At 38.7% G+C, this 6,924-nt stretch overlaps 1 pseudogene; it reads right to left on the bottom strand.

The window, feature by feature from the left end:
* Positions 1-6,388: 6,388 nt before the first annotated feature.
* Positions 6,389-6,490, bottom strand: LOC116536294 (annotated as a pseudogene).
* Positions 6,491-6,924: the final 434 nt, after the last annotated feature.

Raw genomic sequence — 6,924 nt, 5'->3', positions numbered from 1 at the left:
CATAAATAGCTTTTATTATTTTATCAATACCTAGTTTATTGAGAGTTTTTAGTATAAAGTGCTGTTGAATTTTGTTGAAGGCCTTCTCTGCATCTATTGAGATAATCATGTGGATTTTGTCTTTGGTTCTGTTAATGCAATGGATTATGTTTATAGACTTGCATATGTTGAAGCAGGCTTGCATCCCCAGAATGAAGCCTACTTGATCGTGATAGATAGGCTTTTTGATGTGCTGTTGCAAATGGTTTGCCAGTATTTTATTGAAGATTTTTGCATCTATGTTCATCATGGATATTGGCCTGAAGTTTTCTTTTTCTTTTTTCTTTCTTTTCTTTTTTTTTTTTTTTTGAATCTCTGCTGAGTTTTGATATCAGGATGATGTTGCTCTCATAAAATGATTTTTGAAGGATTCCCTCTTTTTGTATTGTTTGGAATAGTTTCAGAAAGAGTGGTAACAGCTCCTCATTATAAGTCTGGTGGAATTTGTCTGTGAACCCATCTGGAGCTGGGCTTTTTTGGTTGGTAGGCTATTAATTGCTACCTCAACTTTAGCCCTTGTCGTTGGTCTATTCAGAGTTTCAACTTCTTCCTGGTTTAGGCTTAGGAGGGTGCAAGTGTCCAGGAATTTATCCATTTCTTCCGAGTTGTTTGTAGTAATGTCTGATGGTAGTTTGTATTTCTGTGGATCCGTGGTGTTATCCCTTCATCATTTTTTATTGCATCTATTTGATTATTCTCTCTTTTCTTTTTTATTATTCTGGCTAGTGGTCTGTTTATTGGCTTTTCAAAAAACCAGCTCCTGGATTTATTGATTTTTTGAAGGGTTTTTTTGTATATCTACCTCCTTTAGTTCTGCTCTGGTCTTAGTTATTTCTTGTCTTCTGCTAGATTTTGAGTTTTTTTTGATCTTGCTCGTCTAGCTCTTTCAATTTCGATGATCCAGTGTCAATTTTAGATCTTTTCTTGCTTCTCATGTGGACATTTATTGCTATAAATTTCCCTCTAGACACTGCTTTAAAGGTGTCCCAGAGATTTTGGTATGTTGTGTGTCTTCATTCTCATTGGTTTGAAAGAACATCTTTATTTCTGCCTTCATTTCATTGTTTATCCAGTTGATATTCTGGAGCCAGTTGTTCAGTTTCCATGATGTGAGGTTCTGAGTTAGTTTCTTAATCCTGAGTTCTAATTTGATTGCACTGTGGTCTGAGAGACTGTTATGATTTCCATTCTTTTGCATCTGCTAAGGAGTGATTTACTTCCAATTATGTGGTCAGTTTTAGAGTAGGTGCAATGTGGTGCTGCAAAGAATCTGTGGATTTGGGGTTACAGAGTTCTGTAGATGTCTATTAGGTCCACTTGGTCCAGATTTGAGTTCAAGTCCTGGATATCCTTGTGAATTTTCTGTCTCGTTGATCTGTCTAATATTGACAGTGGAGTGTTAAAGTCTCCCACTATTATTGTGTGGGAGTCTAAGTCTCTCTGTAGGTCATTAAAAACTTGCTTTGTGTATCTGGGTGATCCTGTATTGGGTGCATATATATTTAGGATCGTTAGCTCTTCTTGTTGCATTGATCCTTTTACCATTATGTAATGCCCTTCTTTGTCTCTTTTGATCTTTGTTGGTTTGAAGTCCATATTATCAGAGACTAGGATTGCAACACCTTCTTTTCTTTGTTCTCTATTTGCTTGGTAAATCTTCCTCCATCCATTTAGTTTGAGCCTATGTGTGTCCTTACATATGTGATGGGTTTCCTGAATACAGCACACTGATGAGTCTTGACTTTTTATCCAATTTGCAAGTCTGTGTCTTTTGATTGGGGCATTTATCCCATTTACATTTAAGGTTAATATTGTTATTTCTGAATTTGATCCTGCCATTTTGATGCTAGTTGGTTTTCCTGCTCGTTAGTTGATGCAGTTTCTTCATTGTGTCCATGGTCTTTATTATTTGGTATGTTTTTGCAGCGACTGGTACTGGTTGTTCCTTTCTATGTTTAGTGCTTCTTTCAGGAGCTCTTGTAAGGCAGATCTGGTGGTGATGAAATCTATGAGCAATTGCTTGTCCATAAAGGATTTTATTTCTCCTTCACTTATGAAGCTTAATTTGGCTGGATATGAAATTCTAGGTTGAAAGATCTTTTCTTTAAGGATGTTGAATATTGGCTCCCAGTCTCTTCTGGCTTGTAGGGTTTCTGCTGAGAGATCCACTCTGAGTCTGATGGGCTTCCCTTTGTTGGTGACTCACCCTTTCTCTCTGGCAGCACTTAGCATTTTTTCCTTCATTTCAACCCTGGTGAATCTGACAATTATGTGCCTTGGGTTTGCTCTTCTTGAGGAATATCTTTGTGGTGTTCTCTGTATTTCCTGGAATTCATTGTTGGCTTGCCTTGCTAGGCTGGGGAAGTTCTCCTGGATAATATTCTGAAGAGTGTTTTCCAGCTTGGATTCATTCTCCCCATCATATTCAGGTACACCCATCAAACATAGGTTAGGTCTATTCACATAATCCCACATTTCTTGGAGACTTTGTTCATTCCTTTTCACTCTTTTTTTCTCTACTCCTGCCTTCTCGTTTTATTTCACTGAGCTGATATTCAATCTCTGATGTCCTTTCTTGTGCTTCATTGATTCGGCTATTGAAACTTGTATATGCTTCATGAATTTCTCGTGCTGTGTTTTTCAGCTCCATCAAATCATTTATATTCTTCTCTAAGCTGGTTATTTTAATTATCATTTCTTCTAACCTTTTTTCAAGGTTCTTAGTTTCTTTGCATTGGGTTATAACATATTCTTTTAGCTCAGAGAACTTTGTTATTACCCACCTTCTGAAACCTGCTTCTGTCAATTCATCAGACTCATTCTCTACCTTGCTGGTGATGAGTTGTGATCCCTTGGAAGAAGAGAGGTGTTCTGGTTTTGGGTGTTTTCATCCTTTTTGCACTGGTTTCTTCCCATCTTTGTGGATTAATCTACCTGTAGTCTTTGTAGTTGGTGACTTTTGGATGGGTTCTGAGTGGATGTCCTTTTTGTCGATGTTGAAGCTATTTCTTTTTGTTTTTAGTTTTCCTTCTAACAGTGAGGTCCTTCTGCTGCAGGACTGCTGGAGGTCCACTCCAGACCCTGCTTGCCTGGGAATCACCTGCAGGGGCTGCAGAATAGTAAGTGTTGCTGCCATTTTCTTCTTCGTTATTTTCATCCCAGAAGGGTACCTGCCAGATGTCAGCCAGAACTCTCCTTTATGAGGTGCCTCTTTGGATATATGGGGGTTGGGGAGCTGCTTGAGGAGATGGTCTGTCCCTTATCAGAACTCAAGTGCTGTCCTAGGAGCTCCACTGTTCTGATCAGAGCTGCTGGGTAGGTACGTTTAAGTCTGCTGCAGTGGGACTCATAACCACCTCTTTTCCCAGGCGCCCTGTCCTGGGAAGGTGGGGCTTTATTTATAAGTTCCTGACATGCTGCTGCTTTTTTCAGAGTGCCTTGCCCAGCAAGGAGGCAGTCTAGTCACAGTGTGCTAGCAGAGGCATTGCTGACCTGCTGTAGTCTCTGCCCAGCTGCTATGTAAACTTCCTTGTGGTTTTGTTTATAAAGGTACAGTTAGAACTGCCTTGGTAGAGGTGGTCTGCTGCAGTAATGGCGGACTGCCTAGGTAATGATGGACTGCCTTGGTAATGGTGTACTGCCTTGGTAGTGGTGGACTGCCTCAGTAATGGTGGACACCCTTCCCCTAACAGTGCTGGACCTTCCCGGATCCAGCTGTACTTGCTGCAAAACTCTCAATCCAGAGTGTTTCAAATTGCTGGTCTTTGTGGGGGTGGAACCCACCAAGCCAGATCCCCTTGCTCCCTGCTTTCAACCCCCTCTTTTTCAGCTGTTTAGGTGGCTCTGTCTCCCAGGTGTTCCAGGTGCCAGTTGAAATGGCTGCCCAGATTTGTGTGAGTTTTTGTGTGGAAATCCGCCATACCAGCTGAAACATGCTGGAAACTCCTGGTGCTTTTCAGCCCAGGAATCTCCTGGTCTGTAGGCAGTAAAAACTGTGGGAGAAGCAGCAGTATGTGAACCGGAATGCTGGAGTGGATGGAAAAGCCCCCAATGGCCTCCATTGGGTAGGGAGGTGGGTCCTCAGGGGATTGGACTTCCTGGTTGAGCCAGCACCCTACCCTCCCTCGGCTCACACTTCTGGGCTACACCCACTGTGCCACCAGTCCCATTGAGATGCACCTGTTACCTCGTTTGGAAATTCAGTGATAACTCACCCTCTGTGTTGCTCTCACGGGGAACTGTACTTAGGAGCTGTTCCTATTTGCCATCTTGGATCCTATTTCCCCTATTTATATGTTTTAAGTTGTTTTTTTAATTCTGTGAATGAAATTGCTTGTACATGTTCTTTTCTGATTTTGGGGGGTTCATCTTTTTTGCTGATTGATTTTTAAAAGTTTTGATAAATATGTAGTGTGTATAGCAAATATACATATAAAAACTGCCTATATGTCCGAAATAGGGAATCATTTTGATGCATTATGGTATAAACTTTCATACATTAAACTCTAATCTGTTGATATTGCAGATATTGAGATAGAATTGGCAGTATTATGATGGACAAAATCAACATGGCTCTCTTCTCCTTGATTTTGTGACCAAGAAGGGCAGATAGACAAGAAATGAGTAAGCAATCAAAGGGATGAAGTGTTTGTAACTGTGACAAGTGCTAAGAGAGAAATAATAAAGTATTGGAAGATGGGAATAACTGGAGGTATGGAGAACTCTTCTTTAGATAGTATTGTCAAAGTTTCCTTTTTTGGTAGAGATAGATGATATTTATAATCAGAGAATATTCAAAGCTGAGAGAAGACCTTATACAAAGTCTCTAAAGGGGAGAAGAGCTGTCTTAAAAAGGTCAGCATGACTGGAGTGTGGTATATTATGGAGGAGAGCCAAGAAATGAGGTGGAACAGGTGGCAGGAGCAGTGTCATCAGAGTGTATGCTGAATTTGAATTTTATTTAAATTAAATAATGAGGAGGCCCTTGAAGTGTTTTAAGCAGAGAAATGACATGATGTAACTTACATTTTAAGAAGACTTGATATGTATTGAATAACAGGGGGTCAAGAGTGAATTTAACATACATATATGTATGTGTGAGTACAAGTGTGTGTATCTGTTATGAAATGTTGTATTAATTATTGCTACATAATAGGTAGCCTCAAAAGCTAGATGCTTGAAATAACAACAGTCTCTCAAACTCTACACATAGGTTTACTGGGAAATTCTGTTGACTTGGTCTTAGTTTTGCTATCCTTCTGGTCTTGGTTGGACTCATTTCCACATATGGTGAGTTGTTGGCTATTGGCTGAGTTCAAGAGTGTTAGCAGCATGTACTGTCATTATCCAGCAAGCTAGTTCAGACACATTCTCATGAATGTGTCAAGGTCCAAGAGGGAGAAAGAAGAAATGTGCTTTATCAGGCCCCTCTCTGCTGGATGGAAGTTTTCCACAGCACCACTGGCCTGTGCAAGTCACATGGCCAAGCTCAGAATCAATGTGTGAGGGTATTAACAAAGTCAGCCAGAGTATGACTATAGGAAGATATAAACAATTTGGGCTATATATTCATTTAATTCAACACAATGTCCATAAGAAAAAGGTACTCAATACTAAGTGAAAACAACTGAATATAGAGTAACATGCATTGTATAGTTTTATTTTAAAAGAAAAAACTGTTGGAAGGATACATATCAATATGTTCAGTGTGATTATCTTTGGGTAGAGGGATGTAAGGTGGTTTATATACTTTGTGTTTATTTTTCTGTGTTTGATTTTTTTGTATTGAGTTTGTACTAATTTTATAATAAAATGCTAGTTCAAAAATCTAAAAAATATTTCTTTTTTTCATGAAGAGTAGATGTTAGGGAATAAAGAGGAAGGAAAGAAAGGAATTGAGTTTATTTCTCACAATTGTTTCATAGGTCAATCAATATTGTAATCACAACCCAGCTTCCTTATCTGTCAAATAAAGCTATCTGAGATTAGGTACTGCTTTGGTATGTCAGCTTTTTATTTTTTCCAGTTATACCTAGAATCTGTTCAGCCAGTACCTTCCTTGTAGAGCAAAAGAAGCCTCCAACCTGCATGCTATCTTCTTCCTTTTACCTATCCCTGGCAGAATCATCTGGGACTCAAGTCTTTCTACTTTCAGATTTGAGTGTAATGAAGTTACTCTTGGATGTATACATCATGGATGATATTAACATACAATTTCCACTGTCTGTAAATCAATTAATTCATCATCTAGTCTCAGACTTTTCTGTACCTCACCCATTAGTGTCTGGAATTGAGTGGGGTTCATGAAAGGGTCAGTAGAAAATGAAAAAAATATATGGTTTTAAAGGTGAGAAGGTCTGTATTTGAGTCATTAGACCATATGGACAATTTATTTTATCTTTGGGACCTTAGTATTCTACACTTGATCTTAGCCAAAAGGCCGAGAAGCGATTGGGACCTTAGTATTCTTATTCAGAGAAAAAATGAAAAAAGGAATAATTTATTTTTTAATAAATTAAATGTATTTTTCCCTTAATAAAGGAATAGCACCATCTACATATGGTTACTCAGAGAAATAAATATGATATCATATGTAGAAGTCCTTTTAAAACTGTAATGCTTTCAATTTCCTTAGTGTCTTCTGGTAGCAGCTATTACTTGGATTAAATGTAAACTTTTTGACCTCATTTCAGTCAAATAGCCCAGAAAGAAGTATGATCTTATGATGAATGTCCCCACACAATTATAAAGTCTTGCTGTCAGAGAAGGAAAAATGTACCATCACACATTGAGTTCAAAAGTGAAGGAGAGGCTTACACTAAAATCTGGAAGAAACAAGACATGAGACCCACATGATATTGTGAGAGGTAGGGAATTAAAGATGCT

This window comes from Sapajus apella, unplaced genomic scaffold, assembly GCF_009761245.1.
Source record: "Sapajus apella isolate SASKATOON/1434 unplaced genomic scaffold, GSC_monkey_1.0 scaffold3, whole genome shotgun sequence".
Lineage (NCBI taxonomy): Eukaryota > Metazoa > Chordata > Mammalia > Primates > Cebidae > Sapajus > Sapajus apella.
The sequence above is the reverse complement of the archived record's forward strand: the minus strand, read 5'-3'. Positions and strand labels throughout refer to the sequence as shown.